General features: G+C 40.0%; 1 long non-coding RNA gene across 1 annotated transcript in view; it reads right to left on the reverse strand.

The window, feature by feature from the left end:
- Positions 1 to 2365: 2365 nt before the first annotated feature.
- The window catches only part of LOC140191396 (uncharacterized), a 29940-nt gene continuing 8735 nt past the window's right edge, over positions 2366 to 23570 (reverse strand). The window contains exons 3-4 of the long non-coding RNA XR_011883819.1: positions 22144 to 22236; positions 2366 to 3713 (exon numbers count right to left, since the gene is read on the reverse strand). This is a non-coding gene — a long non-coding RNA (uncharacterized lncRNA). The remainder of the gene's footprint in view (positions 3714 to 22143; positions 22237 to 23570) is intronic.

The following is a 23570-nucleotide window of genomic DNA, read 5'->3' on the forward strand; positions in this document are numbered from 1 at the left end:
TTTATTTCCATGCAAACACAGTTCCCATAGATTATACAAACATATGAATAAATAGCAGAGTTCAATGTTTAAATAGTGAGGTTGATAAATGTTGGTACAGGTCCACAATCCCTTATCCGAAATCCTTAGGGCCAGTTACATTTCGGAATTAAGAATTTTTCGGATTTCAGACCCCTCCCGCCCCCCGATACCAAAAAACACATATGCTCAAGTCCCTTATTTCACCTGTCTTAGTGCGGTGGACTTTAGGACCCAGCGGCGCACCAAACCTACGCACATCCTCCCGCATACTTTAAGTCATCTCTAGGTTACTTGTGATACCTAATACAATGTAAATGCTGTGTAAATAGTTGTTCTACTCTATTGTTTAGGGAATAATGTCAAGAAAAATTTTTATCTCCAACAAAAACATGCAATAAAACATAAAAATATACAACTTCAAACGAACCGAATCAAACACATGGTAAATGACTTATTGGAATAAATGTAGAATGTCACTGTCACTGTCACTATAAAACTTCAGTAACTTGTCTTTCTGTTTATTTAAATCATGTACAGTGGTAGTTCTGACACTATTTTCTTCAGTAAGACGCCGCACAGACACACCATGATCAAGATTCTGCAGTAACTCCACTTTCTGCGTTATTGATAATGATAGATGCTTCCTTCTCTTTTTCTCATTGTTACCCATAGGGGTATCTGCAGCTCTTTTTGACATTTTCACAATGAAATCAAACACAAAGTCAACAGTGAACACAAAATATCAGCAAACAGCAAATGCACGTGTAACCAGTACGAGCGCTGAGCCACAACTGACATCTGGCGGCCTCTGCTAGTGCTGCCACGTCACACCTGAGTGACATCAGCTGTTGGCGAGAAAAACTTCGGATTTTGGATTTTGGAATTTCGGATGAAGGAATGTACACCTGTACTGAGAAGAATCTGAGTGTGTCTGTATAAAAATACCTTAAAGTTAACATGCAAGGACAGTAAACAATTAGGAAAACACATAAGGCACTGGCCTATACTGCAAAGAAGATATGAAAACCTTTTACTGCAGCTACACAAGGTCACAATGGGACTCCAGTTAAAATATTCTATGAAAGTCTGGTCTTCTTGCCAAAGGAAGGATAACTTGCAAAGGGAAGTGCAACAGAGGTTTACCAATAGCTTCTTGAAATATGGGATTTTCCTGTCATGCAATTTGAACATATTCAAGAAAGAGAATGGTAGATTTTTGGTTAGTCAGGAAACTGAAACTGTGTCATTGGTGCATGAAAAAAACATTGATATAAAAGATCACTCATGATTTTACTAAATAGTGAAGCTCAGAATGGCCTCCTCCTGCTCAGTGTTCCTATTTTATTTTGAAGAATTATGTGAATTAAACTACCAAGAATAACAACTGATTAATCCTCTCCACATTCAAACTGTTGTGACCCATTAAGATCTTATATGTATCAGTGAAGTCCTACTCAGTCCTCTGTCCAACTGCTCCTGAAGGTTTGCCCTTCCCATTCTGGGTATCAATCTAATAAAGCTCCTTAAAATTGCTTCTAACACATTCATATCCTTCCACAACTGAGGAGAACAATACTGCGCACAGGGGTCTAAATTTGGTTTCATTATTCCCTTCTGTAACTGAAGCATTAACTCTCTATTTTTAATTCAAGTTCCCATGGCAATAAATAGCATTATTAGTTTTTGTATTTACTTCCTGCACATCTTCTTCACAACTTCCTTCCTTCCTATTTTTGTGTCACCAACAAACTTTACAACAATTCCTTTGGTTCCTTCATTCAAATCATATGTATATAAATTGTAAAAAGGTTGAGGCCCCAGCACCAATCCCATTGGCAAACCTCATGTTGCATCATGCCTCCCAAAAGAAAAAGATCTATTTATGCCTCTTGTCTCTTCCTGTTAGCTAAACAATCTTCTACCACTCCAGTACGTTACCTTCTACACCATAAAGTTTACTCAATAACCTTTGAAGTGTTACCTAATCAAATATCTTTCAGAAAGCTAAAGACAGTGGATCCAACAGTTCCACATCATCCAGAAGTAACACTTCATCTTTCACTTCTTCAAAGAACTTCAATATGTTGGCCAAACATGATTTCCCTGCCAGAAAGCAATGATAACTTTGTCTGATTACTCTGAACTTTTCTATAACATCTTTAATAATGGCTTTTAACACTTCGCCAATGACAAATGTAAGCCAGTTGGTTTGAGCTTTCCTGTTTTTAGTCTCCCTTCTTTTTTTGATTATGGAATTTACATGCACTATTTCCCAATCTAATGGAATTATTTCCAATTATTAGGATTTTTAATAAATTAAAATGAATGTAATATTTTTCTCAGATAACAAAGATGAAGTCCATCAGGACATGAAGGCTTGTCAACGCACAGTTAACAGAATTTTATTCAGTCTCATTTTGCAGGTAATTAGAATTTTCCTGAGCTCCTTCCTTGTTTTCTATCTGTTTTGTGTCTAGCTGGTTTTGTACTCTATCTTTTTCCCCCTTATTACTCTTGCAGTCAGACCTTGCTGCTATTTGTTTAGATATTTTACTTAGCTATGTTCCAAATACAGTGGATTCAAGTTAATTGGAACACATCAAAACCAGTAAATTTTGGCACAATTAAAGCAACTGCTCCAGTTAGCCGAAATTTCATGCAAATAGTTAAAAAGCAATAAAAAAAGAAACTATCTTTTAACATAATTTGTATTTAAATGAAATACATAACAAATTAGAACATTACCAATATTACTACGGCATTATTAATCTGTTTATCAGTTCCCAATAGTTATCGATGGAGGAATTCTACTCACTTCACACTTATGACTATGTGGCTAAGTACAGATCCAATGTCATATTTAAATTTGCGGATAACAGGACTTTTGTTGTCCAATTCAGCATATAAGAGGGAGGTTGAAAATCTGGCTGAGTGGTTCCACAACAACAAACTCTCTCACTCAATGTCAGCAAGACCAAGGAGATGATTATTGACTACAAGAGGAGGAAACCGGAGGTCCATGAGCCAGTCCTCATTGATCAGAGGTGGAGAGGGTCAGCAACTTTAAATTCCTTAGTGTTATCATTTCAGAAAATCTGTTCTGGCCCAGAATATAAGTGCAATTACGAAGAAAGCACTGCAGCGCCTCTATTTCCTTAGAAGTTTACAAGAATTCGGCATGAGATCTAAAACTTTGACAAACTTCTAAAGATGTGTGGTAGAAAGTGTATTGACTGGTTGCATCACAATCTAGTATGGAAACACCAATACCCTTGAATGGAAAATCCTACAAAAAGTAGTGGATATGGGCCAGTCCATCAAGGGTAAAGTCCTCCCCACGGCTGAAAACATCTACACGGAGCATTGTCGCAGGAAAGAAGCATCAGTCATCAAGGGCCCCCACTACCCAGGTCATGCTCCCTTCTCACTGCTGCCATCAGGAAGAAGGTACATGAGCTTCAGGACTCACACCACTCAGCCACCAGGCTCTTGAACTTGTGGAGATAACTTCACTTGTCCCATCACTGAACTGTTCCCACGACCCATGGACGCATTTGCAAGGATTCTTCACCTTATGTTCTGATGGATCATTAAGGAGTCAAACGCCACAGCACAAGTGTCTTGAGTCCTTGTTGAACAGGGCAAATTTGGCAGAAGATCGTCTCCAATTAAATAAAAGGTGATATCAGAATCTGAAAGAAACAGATAATGTGATTAATGACCAGCTGCCTTGGGGCAGTGGAAAATCTATCCCATTCATTTACATTAAATAATAAAATACAAATTATAACCAATCTCTATGGGTCCTGTTGTTTTTCTTTCTCACATCATGGCTGATGGGGTATTGACCAATGTACATTGCCTCAACTGTGTTGGTCAGGATAGAATTTGGGGGCAGTTGATGGGAATGTAGGAGAATGTGGGGAAAGTGAAATAGAGTCTTAATAGGGTTTGATGATTAATATAGTTTTGGTGCATTGATGGAGCCAGGTCAATGTTTGATGGCACTATGACCTCTCTGCCTCTATGACTATTATTTTGAAGTAAATTCACAGAAAATCTAACTACTTGCTTTCAAATGTTTAAGTTTAAGTTAAGTGATGTCATATGAAAGGAAAAATACCATTGCAGAAGCAATTTCTTTTCCCTTTTCAAAGCCTTTGCAGCGGTAGCATTTATAATGTGCTGAATTTTATTGGCAAATATTTAACAGAAGCCTATATATTTCAAACAGCCAAGAGCCCGATATCAGGTGTATTACTGTAATGTTAGTGTAGTTTTCTGATTTATATTGTGAGCAATGAAAGCTTAAACAGCATGATAGCTTCAAATAAACTGTGATTCTGATGTAGTCATTCATAGATGCTGACTGACCTATTGAGTATTCCTAAAATTTTCTGTTTTATTTGCCTTTTCTTGTGACGTTGCAGGGATCTGTTTTGGAAGTTATTCTCACTTGGGTACATGCCAATACCTTTTTGAAATCAGCTGGTAAGTAGTGTTCATTCTCTTACATTTCACTGGCAGGGAATAAAAGATCCATATTCAAAAATGAAGTGATTTAGGTGAAGGAGTCATCTAAATATAAAACAATTCCTGTATTGTAATTTTTTTTGCAATAGAATGAAAGCTCATTTCTTTATTTGGATATTATATCTCAGTAAAATCAATGTGAAATTTATCTGCAGCAAAATCCTCATGGTCATATTAATTATCGGGCTCTTGGCTGTTTGAAATATATAGGCTTCCATTAAATATTTGCCAATAAAATTGAGCACTTTATAAATGCTACCGCTGCAAAGGCTTTAAAAAGGGAAAAGAAATTGCTTCTGCAACTCACCAAAAGAACCAGTCAATGTTAAACAAATGCCAGGTGGCACTACTACACTCATGAATAAGCTTTTTATTCACTAGATCATCACTTTAATCTATATTGATTAGCTGCAAGGATGGTTGTGATGAGTAACATATACATTTAAGAGCAAACTAATTATCTCTGTGAAGAAGGAAGGATTAAAAAGATAGGATAAGATGAATGAAAAAACGAGAGGGGGCTCATTTGGAACATTAATACAGTACTAACACAGAACTGTTGGGCCAAATGGTCTTTCTATGTTGTATAAACCTTATATAACCTAAACACGAGGAAATCTGCAGATGCTGGAATTCCAAGCAACACACATCAAAGTTGCTGGTGAACGCAGCAGGCCAGGCAGCATCTCTAGGAAGAGGTACAGTCGACGTTTCAGGCCGAGACCCTTCGTCAAGACTAACTGAAGGAAGAGTTAGTAAGAGATTTGAAAGTGGGAGGGGGAGGGGGAGATCCAAAATGATAGGAGAAGACAGGAGGGGGAGGGATGGAGCCAAGAGCTGGACAGGTGATTGGCAAAAGGGATATGAGAGGATCATGGGACAGGAGGCCTAGGGAGAAAGAAAGGGGGAGGGGGGGGAAACCCAGAGGATGGGCAAGGGGTATAGTGAGGGGGACAGAGGGAGAAAAAGGAGAGAGAGAAAAAAAGAATGTGTGTGTATATAAATAACGGATGGGGTACGAGGGGGAGGTGGGGCATTAGCAGAAGTTAGAGAAGTCAATGTTTATGCCATCAGGTTGGAGGCTACCCAGATGGAATATAAGGTGTTGTTCCTCCAACCTGAGTGTGACTTCATCTTTACAGTAGAGGAGGCCGTGGATAGACATATCAGAATGGGAATGGGACGTGGAATTAAAATGTGTGGCCACTGGGAGATTCTGCTTTCGCTGGTGGACAGAGCGTAGGTGTTCAGCGAAACAAACTCCCAGTCTATACCCTATGCTGTATAATTGACACAAAAATCTCCCACTTTTGCTAGTTCCTTCAGATGTTCATATTTATTAAGAAAATCCATTGGAACCTTTTAAAATATCTATACCCGAGCAAATGTTGTCTTAAACATAGTTCCAGTAATAGAATCAGGGTAACAGTGATGGGCTGCTCTCAGTATTAAAAACACAGATCTGAAACATGCTTATTGAAAATGACAATTAAAACTGTTAATTAAAAATAGCCAAATCGCTTAAAAATAATACATCACCAAGGATTTGGCAAGCACTGATATATTTTTTGCCTTTACAGCTCTGCGTCTTCTATTAAGATTGATGGAATGACGCGTGGCACCACTCGGATTAGGGTTATGTTGCTGTTCTGTTTCAGCACCTTTCTTAATACTGACACTGTGCACTGAAGGACTACTGTATATGTTATAAGATTGAAGTCCCACTATGTTGCATAAGCAAAAAATTAATATATTCATGTAAAATTCTTTCGTCCAATATTTAAGCAAAACTTTTTGTGAGGTAGCGGGATGTTAAAATGGAGGACAAAAGAATTTCAAAACAAACATATTTTATGTTATCGTTTATTTCTTTTGTCTTTATTTTAGTCCTTTGGGGAAATTGAGTTTGTCCCTGGCCTCACTTCTTTAAATCTTTGGGATGTGGGAGGAAATCAATGAAAAGAAGATGCAAACTTCATATAAACTGCATTGGAGGTCAGGGTTAAACCTGGGTTACTGGTGCTGTGAGGAGGTGCTTGTATACATTTACTTGAGTTCACTTACATGACCATTTCTATTTTAGTTTGCATCTAATTAAGTAGCAAGGTGAATTCAATGATTCCATGCTCCTGGCAAATGCAGCCCAAGGGTATGGGTGTTCAGATTCAGAAGATCAGAATCAGTGTACTTACCTTATATACCCAGGAAAGTTAATTTGCCAGTGTTTATATTGTAGGACATATTTCAAACAAAGTGAAACTTAACTTTCTACTCGTGGATAGTAGTAAAACTAAAGAACAGGTAAGGTCTTCATAAACCATGTAAAGTCTGTCGCAATTTATTGACATTACCCATTTACACCACACAGGCACAAGCCACTCCCCGTATATTCACACTGTGCCCTCTTCAAATAAACTATGTTTATTCTTGCTGAACTGGAGTGTAAAGTACATAATTCTTAGAAGCTCCGCAGTGCAGATACACAGTTTCCCCTAGTTACTAGGAATCATAGTCTCAACGTCTTAGGCTGTTAAAGACAAAATTGAAGGGATTTTTTTTCCATTCACGAGGGTGATGAATTTGGAAACTAATTCACTGATTACATTCCCAAACAGAGATCGGTAGATTTCTGAATATTAAAGGAAACAAGGGATAATGGAGTTAGGAAAATAATGTCTGATGTAGAAGATCATCCATGATTTTTGGAATGACAGAACATGTTTGAGAGGCCTAATTGCCTACTCTAGCTCCTATTGATTATGTACATAAGTGGCAAAATAAGTAAAAATGGCCAAGCATCATCAAGAAAAGGCTTACAACTTTTCCCTGAGATGGTTGTTGGGGACATTCTATTGGTTGCAAAACTTTGACGTAAACATTGACAACAACACATTTGCAGAAATTAACCTTGAGCAGTTCTTTCTTTGACACTATTTTACACAGGCTTTCACACACTAATTTCTTGCCATGAACCTTAATTAGATTGAGCTGCTACACAACACAGAATGCCTTGGCATTTTGCATCTGATTACAATTGCCTACATTGCCTCAGTTCTTAAAAGGAGTTTGCATTGCCGCTGTAAATCCAAGGATTCAGCACCTTATATTCTCAAATGCAATTTAGGAAGAAATCCTACTGTAGGAACGGTATCTAATAAAACATAGAACATAGAATATAGAATAGTACAGCACAGTACAGGCCCTTCGGCCCACAATGTTGTGCCGACCCTCAAACCCTGCCTCCCATATACCTCCCCACCTTATATTCCTCCATATACCTGTCTAGTAGTCTCTTAAATTTCACTAGTGTATCTGCCTCCACCACTGACTCAGGCAGTGCATTCCACACACCAACCACTCTCTGAGTAAAAAACCTTCCTCTAATATCCCCCTTGAACTTCCCACCCCCTACCTTAAAGCCATGTCCTCTTGTATTGAGCAGTGGTGCCCTGGGGAAGAGGTGCTGGTTATCCACTCTATCTATTCCTCTTATTATCTTGTACACCTCTATCATGTCTCCTCTCATCCTCCTTCTCTCCAGAGAGTAAAGTCTTAGCTCCCTTAATCTCTGATCATAATGCATACTCTCTAAACCAGGCAGCATCCTGGTAAATCTCCTCTGTACCCTTTCCAATGCTTCCACATCCTTCCTATAGTGAGGTGACCAGAACTGGACACAGTACTCCAAGTGTGGCCTAACTAGAGTTTTATAGAGCTGCATCATTACATCGCAACTCTTAAACTCTATCCCTCGACTTATGAAAGCTAACACCCCATAAGCTTTCTTAACTACCCTATCCACCTGTGAGGCAACCTTCAAGGATCTGTGGACATGTACCCCGAGATCCCTCTGCTCCTCCACACTACCAAGTATCCTGCCATTTACAGTGTACTCTGCCTTGGAGTTTGTCCTTCCAAAGTGTACCACCTCACACTTCTCCGGGTTGAACTCCATCTGCCACTTCTCAGCCCACTTCTGCATCCTATCAATGTCTCTCTGCAATCTTCGACAACCCTCTACACTATCTACAACACCACCAACCTTTGTGTCGTCTGCAAACTTGCCAACCCACCCTTCTACCCCCACATCCAGGTCGTTAATAAAAATCACGAAAAGTAGAGGTCCCAGAACAGATCCTTGTGGGACACCACTAGTCACAATCCTCCAATCTGAATGTACTCCCTCCACCACCACCCTCTGCCTTCTGCAGGCAAGCCAATTCTGAATCCACCTGGCCAAACTTCCCTGGATCCCATGCCTTCTGACTTTCTGAATAAGCGTACCATGTGGAACCTTGTCAAATGCCTAACTAAAATCCATATAGATCACATCCACTAACTACCCTCATCTATATGGCTGGTCACCTCCTCAAAGAACTCTATCAGGCTTGTTAGACACGATCTGCCCTTCACAAAGCCATGCTAACTGTCACTGATCAGACCATGATTCTCTAAATGCCCATAGATCCTATCTCTAAGAAACTTTTCCAACAGCTTTCCCACCACAGACGTAAGGCTCACTGGCCTATAATTACCAGACTATCCCTACTACCTTTTTTGAACAAGGGGACAACATTCGCCTCCCTCCAATCCTTTCGGTACCATTTCCGTAGACAATGAGGACATAAAGATCCTAACCAGAGGCTCAGCAATCTCTTCCCTCACCTCATGGAGCAGCCTGGGGAATATTCCATCAGGCCCCGGGGACTTATCCGTCCTAATGTATTTTAACAACTCCAACACCTCCTCTCCCTTAATATCAACATGCTCCAGAACATCAACCTCACTCATATTGTCCTCACCATCATCAAGTTCCCTCTCATTGGTGGATACCGAAGAGAAGTATTCATTGAGGACCTCGCTCACTTCCACAGCCTCCAGGCACATCTTCCCACCTTTATCTCTATTTGGTCCTACTTTCACTCCTATCATCCTTTTGTTCTTCACATAATTGAAGAATGCCTTGGGGTTTTCCTTTACCCTACTTGCCAAGGCCTTCTCATGCCCCCTTCTTGTTCTTCTCAGCCCCTTCTTAAGCTCCTTTCTTGCTTCCCTATATTCCTCAAAAGACCCATCTGATCCTTGCTTTCTGAACCTCATGCATGCTGCCTTCTTCCACCTGACTAGATTTTCCACCTCACTTGTCACCCATGGTTCCTTCACCCTACCATTCTTTATCTTCCTCACCGGGACAAATTTATCCCTAACATCCTGCAAGAGATCTCTAAACATCGACCACATGTCCACAGTACATTTCCCTGAAAAAACATCATCCCAATTCACACTCGCAAGTTCTAGCCTTATAGCCTCATAATGTGCCCTTCCCCAATTAAAAATTTTCCTGTCCTCTCTGATTTTATACTTTACCATGATAATGCTAAAGGCCAGGGAGTGGTGGTCACTGTCCCCCAGGTGCTCACCCACTGAGAGATCTGTGACCTGACCCAGTTCATCACCTAGTACTAGATCTAGTATGACATTCCCCCTAGTCTGCCTGTCCACATACTGTGACAGGAATCCATCCTGGACACAACAAACTCTGCCCCATCTAAACCCTTGGAACTAATCAGGTGCCAATCAATATTAGGGAAGTTAAAGTCACCCATGATAACAACCCTGTTATTTTTGTACCTTTCCAAAATCTGCCTCCCAATCTGCTCCTCTGTATTTCTGCTGCTACCAGGGGGCCTAGAGAATACCCCCAATAGAGTAACTGCTCCCTTCCTGTTCCTGACTTCCACCTATATTGACTCAAAAGAGGATCCTGCTACATTACCCACCCTTTCTGTAGCTGTAATAGTATCCCTGACCAGTAATGCCACCCCTCCTCCCCTTTTTCCACCCTCCCTATCCCTTTTAAAGCACTGAAATCCAGGAATATTGAGAATCCATTCCTGCCCTGGTGCCAGCCAAGTCTCTGTAATGGCCACTACATCATAATTCCATGTATGTATCCAAGCTCTCAGTTCATCACCTTTGTTCCTGATGCTTCTTGCATTGAGGTACACACATTTCAGCCCTTCTACCTTACTGTCTTTACACTGTTTATTCTGCTTCTCTTTCCTCAAAGCCTCTCTATATGTTAGATCTGGCTTTACTCCATGCACTTCTTTCACTGCTCTATCGCTCTGGGTCCCATCCCCCTTGCAAATTAGTTTAAACCCTCCCGAACCATGCTAGTAAACCTACCTGCAAGGATATTGCTCCCCCTCGAGTTCAGATGCAACCCATCCAATCTGTACAGGTCCCACCTTCCCCAGAAGAGATCCCAATGATCCAAAAATCTAAGACCTTGCTCCCTGCACCAATTCCTCAGCCACGCATTCAACTGCCACCTCCTCCAATTCTTACCATCACTGTCACGTAGCACTGGCAGCAATCCTGAGAATGTCACCCTTGAGCTCCTGTTCTTCAGCCTTCTGTCTAGTTCCTGAAACTCACACTTATCTCCAGATATATTTGTTAGTCCTTGCTCTGCATCATGATTTTTAAACTCAAGGTAATATTTTAAGTGAACCTTCGTATTTCAAAGCCTGATATCTTACTCATCCAACTCAAGGGCTCAAATCTCCCTTTGAGTGGGCATCATAATCACAATTTCTAGCGTCTGCAGTCGCAGACATGCCATGGGACTGACTGACTGACTGTATCACATAATGCTTCATCTCAAATGTCTCTCCATAGGCAACTGCATCACATCCCACTGAAAACTATCATTGTCACATCACATTGCTCTTGTTTTCACCTGTCAGACTGACAGAGGCATCGACAAAATCACCCTGGAGTTTGAAGTAACCTTATGACAGCCTTTCCTGTCACTGTGCTGAGACACTTCACTAGCCAGAGGTACCTTGGCGTGACCGATACAAACACATCATAAATTTGCTGTCAGATTCTGGCACCAAGCAGACATCAGTAATTCCATATCCTTTAAAATTAAAATGTCTTAAGTTTTTACTGGGGTGGCTACAATTAACATTGACTATAAAAATGCATTATTTTTAAAGTGATAAAATGATCGGAAAGCATGAACAAGTGTTAATGCTTCATCACTCTTGCAGGTGCTGTCATCAGATTTAAGTCATTAAATGGTAGCGAATAAAAGGCGATAATTGACTGCATGTTATCCAAGAGACAATCCTTCATCATCATGACAACTGTTTCCCCTCATTTCCGTTGGTTCCAAGGTGGTAGATGAGGCCACAGTGGGAAAAAGAGACAGGGCAGAAAGGATGAAGATCAAAAGTTTGGAAAGTGGTGCATTTTTCTCAATGCTATCCGAATGATCAATGTTTACATCGAGCAGAAGGGATTCGGGGATGTCCCAGGAGCCAATGAGAATGCAACTCTTTCTCAAACAATCTTGAGCTATCTGCTCTGTCCACCTTGTAATCTTTCGTCATGACAAAGCTTGGAATGGATGTCTGGTGTTGGGCACAAGAACAATATGGTCTGCCCATTTTGGAGCTGACTGAGAGAAATTGAGGCTGAGGACACCAACACTGGCTCCTTTTACCTGCTAATGGATTTGGAGGGTTTTGTGGGGAGGTTGTTGACAATATCACTCCAGTGATTGAGGTACCTGCTGCAGTCCATGACAAAAGCAGACATAAGAGCAGGAGTCACTGCTGACTGGTAGACCATGAATATTGTGCCAAGTCTAAAGCTTTGGTCCACACATTTTCCTTAGAAGGCCTAATACCTATGCATTGAAGGCAATGGCGAATTTCTTCATTAGTGCCCACCTTTTGAAAATTAATACAAGGACACAGTCACATTTTCCAGTGTCTCATCACTGCTGAAAATTAGTGGATAATCCAGGCATGTGTTGTTAAGGAAAGATACCAACTGGATAAGGATCCCAAACAAGCATCATGAGTAAAATATTTTAGATCTTTATAATATTCATTAAAAAAACAAACAGACCTTATATTTGACAAAAGCAATCAGGTAAATCACAATTAAGAGCAAATCCAAATGATTAGACTGAATAGGACATAATCAGAAAGAGTGCAAAAGGTGGATGAATTTCAAATCAAATTCATTTTCCAAGGCATGTAATAAATTCAGTGGCAGAAATTGGTACACTGAATCAAACTGAATGATAGAGTGATGTGCAGCATCTTCAGACAAAAAAAGTGAGATAATTGAAATATATATAAGAAGTTTTCAAGATATTAATGACAGTTACCAAACATATCCAGCAAGAAAATAGGAGGGATGACTAAAATCTTAATTAATCATTGTTAAGTCCAAGGAACAACCACATTAGAACCAAAATTAGGTGGGCACAATGCACTGATTGGGACATCGAAGAGAAGCAGAGTCTAACAGTGTCTAGCAGCTCCCAACATGGCACAGGCAATATACAGTGACGTTTTTCAGGCAACTCACAAACCTACTAGAAATAGTTCTTCTGAGCTATGGTCGCTGCAATCTGCAACGTGCAATCCCCTTTAAGAAATGTACTTTTGAACCATCTACATGAACTAGTGACTTTATGATTTCAAAGATTCTGCGAATTTGACTCTCAGGAATGCAGGTACAGCTCCTTAAAGCAGACAAAGGTCAGCCATCACCGGGGCAGACTTCAAGCCAGATTAAAGCGTCAAGGCCCGAAAATGGAAAGCCAACCAGTGTTTAGCCTCACTACTCCATGCCAGCCAAGATTCCCCACCTGACCCCATCCTGCCTGTCTGAGTTTCATTATCTCCCTCTCTTCTTGCTACTACCATCAGGTGGGAGGTGCAGGAGTCTCGGGTCCCACACCACCAGGTTCAGGAACAGTTGTTGCCCAGAACCACTTCATTCACCTCACGCTGAACTGACGACACAGCCTGTCGACTCTGGGACTCCTTCTTTGTTATACATGTTTTTTCATGGATTCTAGTGTATTTCTCTATGTTCCTGTGGGTGTCTGCAAGAAAATGAATCTCAAGTTTGTATATGGTATACATACTTCGGTAATAAATTTATATTGAATTTTGAACTCAATCCACCAGTCAAGCACAGTGAACTTCAAATGTACTAAATGAAGCTCAGTTTAATGGTCAGATGAAGAATTGCCTTCAGCCTTTGATAGGCCCAGAAGTTCTGGTAAACTGTATGTATACTTCCTCATAAATATCCCTGTTGCTGGTTGATGTTCAGCAAGAAACAAAATAAATCAGATGTAATATATACAGTACATTGATTACATGTATAGCTGGAGACATCCATGGCTTTCCGTGGAAAAACACTATTATAGTCACTACTAAAACAGCTTAAAAAAAACATTTTTCTATTTCTGAGATACCCACATGAGAAAACCGTAAAATAGCAACCCAATCACCACACATAGGTACTTATTCTCAAATGAGTAATGTTCCTATTCCAATACACCTGGTTGATGGATTTAAACAATATACAATAAATTGAATATTCAGTTGCTTTAATTGCTTTGTTATCAGAAACCATACCGAATAACCACATAGAAACATAGAAACATATAAACATAGAAACATAACAAATAGGTGCAGGAGTAGGCCATTCGGCCCTTCGAGCCTGCACCGCCATTCAGTATGATCATGGCTGATCATCCAACTCAGAACCCTGTACCAGCCTTCCCTCCATACCCCCTGATCCCTTTAGCCACAAGGGCCATATCTAATTCCCTCTTAAATATAGTCAATGAACTGGCCTCAACTGTTTCCTGTGGCAGAGAATTCCACAGATTCACCACTCTCTGTGTGAAGAAGTTTTTCCTAATCTCGGTCCTAAAAGGCTTCCCCTCTATCCTCAAACTGTGACCCCTCGTTCTGGACTTCCCTAACATCGGGAACAAACTTCCTGCATCTGGCCTGTCCAATCCCTTTAGGATTTTATATGTTTCAATAAGATCCCCCCTCAATCTTCTAAATTCCAATGAGTATAAGCCTAGTTCATCCAGTCTTTCATCATATGAAAATCCTGCCATCCCAGGAATCAATCTGGTGAACCTTCTTTGTACTCCCTCTATGGCAAGGATGTCTTTCCTCAGATTAGGGGAACAAAACTGCACACAATACTCCAGGTGTGGTCTCACCAAGGCCTTGTACAACTGCAGTAGTACCTCCCTGCTCCTGTACTCCAATCCTCTCGCTATAGATGCCAGCATACCATTCGCCTTTTTCACCGCCTGCTGTACCTGCATGCCCACTTTCAATGACTGGTGTACAATGACACCCAGGTCTCTTTGCACCTCCCCTTTTCCTAATCGGCCACCATTCAGATAATAATCTGTTTTCCTGTTTTTGCCACCAAAGTGGATAACCTCACATTTATCCACATTAAATTGCATCTGCCATGAATTTGCCCACTCACCTAACCTATCCAAGTCACCCTGAATCCTCTTAGCATCCTCCTCACAGCTAACACTGCCGCCCAGCTTCGTGTCATCCACAAACTTGGAGATGCTGCATTTAATTCCCTCACCCAAGTCATTAATATATATTGTAAACAGCTGGGATCCCAGCACTGAGCCTTGCGGTACCCCACTAGTTACTGCCTGCCATTCTGAAAAGGTCCCGTTTATTCCCACTCTTTGTTTCCTGTCTGCCAACCAATTCTCTATCCATATCAATACCTTACCACCAATACCATGTGCTTTAAGTTTGCACACTAATCTCCTGTGTGGGACCTTGTCAAAAGCCTTTTGAAAATCCAAATATACCACATCCACTGGTTCTCCCCTATCCACTCTACTAGTTACATCCTCAAAAAATTCTATGAGATTCGTCAGACATGATTTTCCTTTCACAAATCCATGCTGACTTTGTCCGATGATTTCACCGCTTTCCAAATGTGCTGTTATCACATCTTTGATAACTGACTCTAGCAGTTTCCTCACCACCGATGTTAGGCTAACCAGTCTATAATTCCCCGGTTTCTCTCTCCCTCCCTTTTTTAAAAAGTGGGGTTACATTAGCCACCCTTCAATCCTCAGGAACTAGTCCAGAATCTAAAGAGTTTTGAAAAATTATCACTAATGCATCCACTATTTCTTGGGCTACTTCCTTAAGCACTCTAGGATGCAGACCATCTGGCCCTGGGGATTTATCTGCCTTTAATCCCTTCAATTTACCTAACACCACTTCCCTACTAACATGTATTTCCCTCAGTTCCTCCATCTCACTGGACCCTCTGTCCCCTACTATTTCTGGAAGATTCTTTATGTCCTCCTTAGTGAAGACAGAACCAAGTAATTATTCAATTGGTCTGCCATGTCCTTGCTCCCCATAATCAATTCACCTGTTTCTGTCTGTAGGGGAACTATATTTGTCTTAACCAATCTTTTTCTTTTTACATATCTATAAAAGCTTTTACAGTCAGTTTTTATGTTCCCTGCCAGTTTTCTCTCATAATCTTTTTTCCCCTTCCTAATTAAGCCCTTTGTCCTCCTCTGCTGAACTCTGAATTTCTCCCAGTCTTCAGGTGAGCCACTTTTTCTGCCTAATTTGTATGCTTCTTCTTTGGAATTGATACTATCCCTAATTTCCCTTGTCAGCCACGGGTGCACTACCTTCCTTGATTTATTCTTTCGCCAAACTGGGGTGAACAATTGTTGTAGTTCATCCATGCGATCTTTAAATGCTTGCCATTGCATATCCACCGTCAACCCTTTGAGGGTTGTCTGGCTTTGATCAATTGGAGCAAAATATGTAGTCCCACTGCTTTGAAATGATCACAGAATGTTAACTAACTCCGAAACTATGGTCATCAGTACAATACACAAAGAAAAATGATTAACTGTTGTCATAATATACAACCCAAGAGGTTCTGGTTATTTGGATCATATTAATTGAATTAATTTCTAAAATAATAAGGATTGGGCTAAGAAGATATACTTCACATTTATATTTGCAACATTTCAATTTAAGCAGTGTTACTAATCTATATTATTATAGAACCTGAATAATAATAATCTGGATTATAATAATCGTGTAGGTTACTATGGAATCCTAGAATGTGTTACAGAACGATTGGACACAGCAGGTGAGATCAATAAATTCAGTATCCAATTTTAAATGGGAAAAAATAAAGACTGTGGTGAGAAAGCAATTGGGTGGGATCAATCTCGGAAATTGGATAAGATTGTCATCCAAATGGACTGTGTCAATTTATAAAAAGGGAAAAGCAAAAAGGATTATGCAAGGAGTCAAATCCCATTGTTTCATATACCATTGTTTAGTGTAAACCTGCAGATATAATTGAAAATCTGCAGGCATGTCTAATTCAGCAGAGGAGAGGGAACAAAGATTGAGAGACAATGACAGATTTGTCACTCCTGAGCTCCATTTTCCTTTTTCATTCAGTTAGAGTGAGCAATAAGCATGGGGCAGTGGCACTGAACAACTGCCACTCAGCTTGGTCACAGTGGCTGCTTTTAACTTCAGCATTCAAAATCAGATTTCCACTCAGCAGCAGCTCTATGGTAAAACATTCCACTCCAAACCTGGTGACAGGTAATCAGGAGAAGAAAATCAGACTACATTCTGTTCGTGCACTCAACCAAAATTTAATTACCTGCTGCAGTTCCATTAGAGACTTCAATCCATATCAGGACTGGTAAAGGTTAGTGTCTGCGTACCCTGCAGGGAATCTCTCACCTCCTGACTTCTTAAAGCTTTTTTACCATTTGCAAAGCACATGCCTTAAGTGCACTGAAACAAACTCCATTTCTGTGTGGATGAGCTCAGTTCCAACACTAGTATAGCAGCTTAGAACATTCAGAACAAACTGGACATTCACACACTCTACCAATGGTACTTCATGTCTACAAGATGTACTGCACCATTGTGCCAAGAGTTCTCTGACATCAATACCTGCTACAGGGAAGCAGGTTCGTGAGTTTAATGAGTAGAACAGAAAGAGGGCACTGATTACAAATAAGTACATTAACCATTTATTTACAGACAAACACTAAAACACTCAACCAAACATCTAAAGCAAATACTCATCTAAGCCACCCCAAGTTACAAAAACTGCGACACTAGACATTCAGTACACATTTCAAGCTCAACAGGTATTTCGTTAACTTTCCCCAAGTTACATAATTACCAAACTAACCATTCAACAAACAGGCACAGGTGAGCTCTCTATATCTGCAGCGCACTTTCCAATTGCTCCTCAGCACTGGTCTCGACCTCACTGTGAAGGTGAGCCCGTAACAAAGAGACAGAGTCTTTAAGCATCCAGAAATGGAAGCAGGTACCGTGGTACGGAAGCCAGTCACTGGGAAAGAACTGCTACATTCTTCAAACAGACTGATCAATGACCAGCATAGTGGAGGCGGCTTTTGACTGACAAGTAAGTTAAGCCTTCACATTACGCTGCCCAGAATCAAATCTAGGAGGGTCAAGCCCCCTGAGGGAGCACCGATCCTCTGCAGTTGACACCTGGATCAAATGCAAAGGTTGTTTCTTTCATGGGTCTTGTCTGAGAAAACAGTGCAATTGACATAAGACAATAATAAATCAGCCATGATGGAATGTCAGAACAGACTCAATGGGCCGAGTGGCCTAATTCTACTCTTATGTTCTTTCAGAATGATGGATGCACAGATACGTATAAATTTCTGTGCAGGCACAAAAGAGCGCTACAAATTAAAATTCAGACTTGTGTTACCAGCATACCAAACAGCAAATGGAGCATAAAACCTGCATTAGACAATGAATTTCTAACCCACAACTGTATTTTGCCCAAAGATAAGAAGTGCAATTTCTGCTTTGGAAAACAAATATTATGCTTTCCCACTTATAACTCTATAATCTCTCACCAGCATATAAAAATTACAATTGCTTCCTGATGTACAGCAGTGTCATGTATGAATGCATTTCTATTTATTTTCCATGAGTGATAAAAGAAACCTAGTGTCCTGAATAATGCTCCCATTTTTCCTGGGATTTAACAACTCGTATCTCCTGGATGCAAAAGATGGCATGTCATAGAGTACAGATGCTGATCCCATTGGCACTTAGGGCCCTTGCTCTGGAGCTAGAAGCTCACAGTCTTCATTAAGTGGCAGAAATGAGATAACAATTAGACATTTATTGCTTCCTCAATGTTAGTGACAGATGGGTAGGTAATTCAATTAATACAGTATCATTACAGAACACCAAAAAAGTTCCCTGCCTAATGACCTTCAAGGACTGAGCCGTTGCTCTAAGCAATGATTTTGGCCGACAGTATGTTTTGGAAAGAGTCACTTGTGGCATAAATTTTGCATATAAAAGTTCCAAAAATATGACTAAAATTAATCAGAAGCTTGTCAAGATCTTTCAAGGAAGACTTAGACTGTCAGAAAATATTGAGCAAGTCATACATAATACAAGAGTGATTAGGAGCAGTGACATGGAACACTCCAAGCCCAAGAATTTAGTGACCAATTGCATTTTGTTTTTAGTTTGCATTTTGTTTGCATTTTGTTTTAGATATGATTATCTCATGTTGTTTAATGCAATAATTTTTTTATTATTAAACTTTAGAGATCAATAGCAGTCCATTGATTCCATTCCTACTCACCAAAGAGACTCCCGTGGAGGGACTGTGTTTCATTTGTAAAATGAACAGCAGAATACAAAGTATCTCATTTGTATCAGCAGGGGTAGCAACATCGATGAAACAAAATTAGCACTTGATCCTTGTTCCTAAGCACACTGCACTCACTGACCTAGAGTACATTGATTCCTCCTGCCCTACAACCTACCGAGAACATATTCCCTAGTTCTGATGTACTGTTCACTTAGCCTTTAGATTTAAAATAACTTTCCTAAACTTTATTGCCTTTTCCACTTCCTGTGCAAAAATTGCCTCTTTAACCAAATGTTGAGTCATTTGTACCAATGAATCAACGAAAGACAACACCCAACAGGACAGACAAAAAGAACAGTGTACAAAAGGCAACAAACTCTGTAAATAGAAAAGGAAAAAAAAATACTACTTATAATAAGTAATAGGCAATAAATATTGAGAACATGAGATGAGGAATCCTTGAAAGTGAATCCATAGGTTCTGGGAAAAGTTCAGTGATGGGGCAAGGGAAGCTTTCTACTTTGGTTCAAGAGCCTGATGGTTCGGGGTAATAACTGTTCCTGAACCTGGTAATGTGAGTATTGAGGCTCCTGTATCTTGTTCCTGATGGCAGCAGTGAGAAGAGAGCATGACCTGGGTGGTGTGGGTTCCCTGATGATAGGTGTTATTTTCCTGCTACAGCACTCTATATAGATGTGCTCAATGATGGGGAGGGCTTTACCTGTGATGGACTGGGCCATAATCCACTACTTTTTGTAGGATTTTTCATTCAAGGGCATTGGTGTTTCCATACCAGGCTGTAATGCAACACATATATAGAAATTTGTCAAAGTTTGAGATATCATGCAAGCTTTTTAACAAAGTAGAGGCACTGCCGTGCTTTCTTCATAATTGCACTTACTGTATATACTGGGCCCAGGACAGATCCTCTGAAATGATAAAACTGAGGAATTTAAGTTTCCTCTGATTCCCTGATGAGGACTGGCTCATGGACCTCCGGTTTCCTCCTCCTGAAGTCAATAATCTTCTCCTTGGTCTTGCTGACATTGAATGAGAGGTTGTTGTGACACAACTCAGCCAGATTTTCAATCTCCTTCCTATATGCTGATTCATCACCACATTCAATTCAGCCAAAAACAGTGGTGTCCATCAGCAAACTTAGATATAGCATTGGAGCTGTGGTTATACAGTCGTAAGTGTACAGCAAGCAGAGCAGGGGGCTAAGCACACAGTCCTGTGGTGCAGCTGTGCTGATGGAGACTGGGGAAGAGATGTTATTGCCAATCTGAACTGACTGGGATCTGCAACTGAGGAAGTTGCAGAGGTATTGCACAAGGAGGTATTGAGGTGAAGGTTTTAAAGCTTACTCAAGTTCTAGTATTAGTATCTCTTATTTTAGAGAGCTAATATGCAGATACTGTGACATGGTGTCAGAAATCCCAGTTAATGAATTCACATGACTTAGTTGCCATGCTTGAATGCTAAAATAGAACATAGAACAGTACAAAATAGTAGCAGGCTCTTCAGTCCACAATTTGTGCTAATTAAATGTCTAACTAAACTAAACCCTTTGCCTACTTAATGGCCGTATCTATCCTTTCTCTGTGCATTCATGTGCCTCCTAAATGTTTCTGTTGGATTTCCCTCCATTACCACCTGGTAGTACGTGCCAGGCCTCCACCACACTCTGTAGAAAAAAAAAACTTGCACTACACATCTCCTTTGAATTTATCCACTCTCACCTTCAGTGCTTGCCCTCTTGTAGGAGACATTTCAACCCTGTGAAAAAGATATTAGCCGTCCATTTTGTCTAGGCTTCTCAATCATATAAAATTCTATCAGCTCTTCACTCTTTGTTCAGCCTCCACTGCTCAGAGAAAACAAGCCAAGGCTGTCCAGCCTCTTCTTTTAACACAAGCCCTCTAATCCAGGCAGCATTCTGGTAAACCTCTTCTGCACCCTCTCCAAAGCCTCAAAATCTTTCCTATAATGGTATGGCCAGAAATGAATACGCAAGTTCAAAGGGTAGTTTATAAAGTTACAGTATGTGGCGTGCTTGCCTTTATTAGTCAAAGCATTGAGTTATGTTGCTGCTGTAGTTAGGCTGCATCTGGAGTATTGAAAATCATTGTGGTATTTCCTTGGTCTCGAAGGAAGGCCAATTCTACAGCACCATAAAGTCCTCAAATGAGACCATGCAGAGTGTATTAGATGCACAAGCACACTGCAACCTATGTAAATAAAGCAATCCACAGCTACTGTAGGAGCCATTTGTCTATTTTCTGTCACGCTGTATTGTATTTTGTGTTGTGCGTTTATTATGGGTTACGGTAATTTGTCACATATGTTTTGGCATGGCGGAAGCAAATGAGTATAGTTACATATTCATGCTTTGTACTTGTTATTTAGAGGCAGCTGGAGAAAGGATTTTTTATTATTGACCCACTAATTTGAACACTAATTACTCTTATTCCTCTTTTCTCACTTTAGTTTTGTTAGTTTTAAGATATAAGATTGTTTGTCTTTGCTGGTTTCGTAATAATGGATTGAACATACTTTTTTCAACTTGGATCTCAGTTATTTGAGAGCATGTCATACAGTATCAATTCCTGTACTTTGTCTCTAAGCGGTTTTGGGCTATTTTTCAACTAACCACTACAGTTACCAATTCCACATGCAACCAGGGGCAGGGAGAATCCTTTGGCACTTTCTTATTGGATTGTCAGCAGATCATTGCAAGCTTACAGGCTTGAAGGAACTGCTGATTAGAGGGAGCATCAACTTCATGAGACAAAGTTAACCTTATAGAAGTCCATTAAGGAATGATTGAAATAAAAACCATTTATCATTGGTTATGGACCAGCTCAGGGCAGCGCCATTCCTGATCTGCCGATCACTAATGACAGACTGCTCACAACAAGTTCTCTGAGAGGCAATTTGATCACGTCACTTTTGACAGAGAAGTAGAAAAATGGAGAACACTCTGAGGAGGCCCAGGCACTGCTGAACAAGAATAAACCATCACAGTCAGAATCTTACCTGAGCATCCTGACCTTCCACATACCCAAACTCCAGGGCAGACCAACTGTTCTTAAGCACATTAGGGCCCTACTCCCCACAATGGAAAGGCACCTGGAAGAAGAAGTGGAGAAAGTTAGAAACTGTTGAAAGAAGATAGATTCACTATTATAACAGAGGCCAGGTACTGTTAAGAAATGTTGATGTAGTTTGATGAGAAATTGTTCTAGGAGACTGTTTAAAAGAAAGCAACTGTAAGAACATTCATGACTGTGTAAGCAGCTTCAAGAATGAAGCACTTTTATGGAAAGTTTAAACTGCCAAATATTTTCAGTATCTTGAGGACTGAATGAGAATGAATCTGAGGGAAATTAAACCATTGTTAAAGCTCAAAATGTATAATTCAGAATATACAGACCTTGAGGAATGAGTGCTGTCAAATAGTTTGGAAAAGGTTCACATTCTATGAATAAACAACCAAAATAAAATGGGAAAGGTAATGGTGAGAAGTGTAGAGACTGAAACACATATGGAAACTAATATTTGGGTGTGATATTCAATTCTATTGATATTCAATCTCACTGCCTCATTGAGAAAAAAGTCACAAATGGAACAATTATCAATCTAATGGCTATATTAAAAAAGCGAAATTATTTTAAAAGATAACTTCAGCTTCTCATTTTTCACAAGAGGGAAACAGATGAATAGCCTGCATTACCAATGTAAGAAATATTATGCAAATATTAAGTCAAATTGCATTCAATTGTGCTTTTAATAACTTAATGCAACACATTAAGGGTGCCAGCCTGCATTCATCAGTTGAATCAGAAATCTGTTTTCTGAATAATCTAACCCAGTCACTCCTCATTCCAGTTGTTTACTTTAATACTGTTAGCCTTTTCTTCAGTTGTTCAATCAAAACTCCTAATTCAACTTTCTTAACTTGACACAAAGACATTCTGGTCCATTGATTCCATTCCTGATTATATAATTTAGATCACATCTTGCCTTTAGTCTTCATTATTTCCAAGTTAAAAGAAAGGTTTAGCTTCCTCAGCCTTTTTCACAGCTCATTGATTTAAGCCTTGCTTGATGAATATCATATTACAATCCACAGAAAGGCACTTTCTCAGACTGCACTCTAATATCATCATCCCAATTACAACACACACTCCGGATTCCATGATACAGAATTACAGATACATATTTAGAAACCTGAGTTACTTGAAGTTTCTCTGTGTTTTTTTTGTTGAATAGTAAATGAATGATGAGAAAACAATGAACATTTTTGGTCTCTTCTGATTGGTTACCAGTGGTGTTCCACAGGGGTCCGTGTTGGGGCCGCTTCTTTTTACGTTGTACATCAATGATTTGGATTATGGAATAGATGGCTTTGTAGCTAAGTTTGCCAATGATACGAAGATAGGTGGAGGGGCTGGTAGTGCTGA

The sequence above is a fragment of the Mobula birostris genome, chromosome X (assembly GCF_030028105.1).
Source record: "Mobula birostris isolate sMobBir1 chromosome X, sMobBir1.hap1, whole genome shotgun sequence".
Lineage (NCBI taxonomy): Eukaryota > Metazoa > Chordata > Chondrichthyes > Myliobatiformes > Myliobatidae > Mobula > Mobula birostris.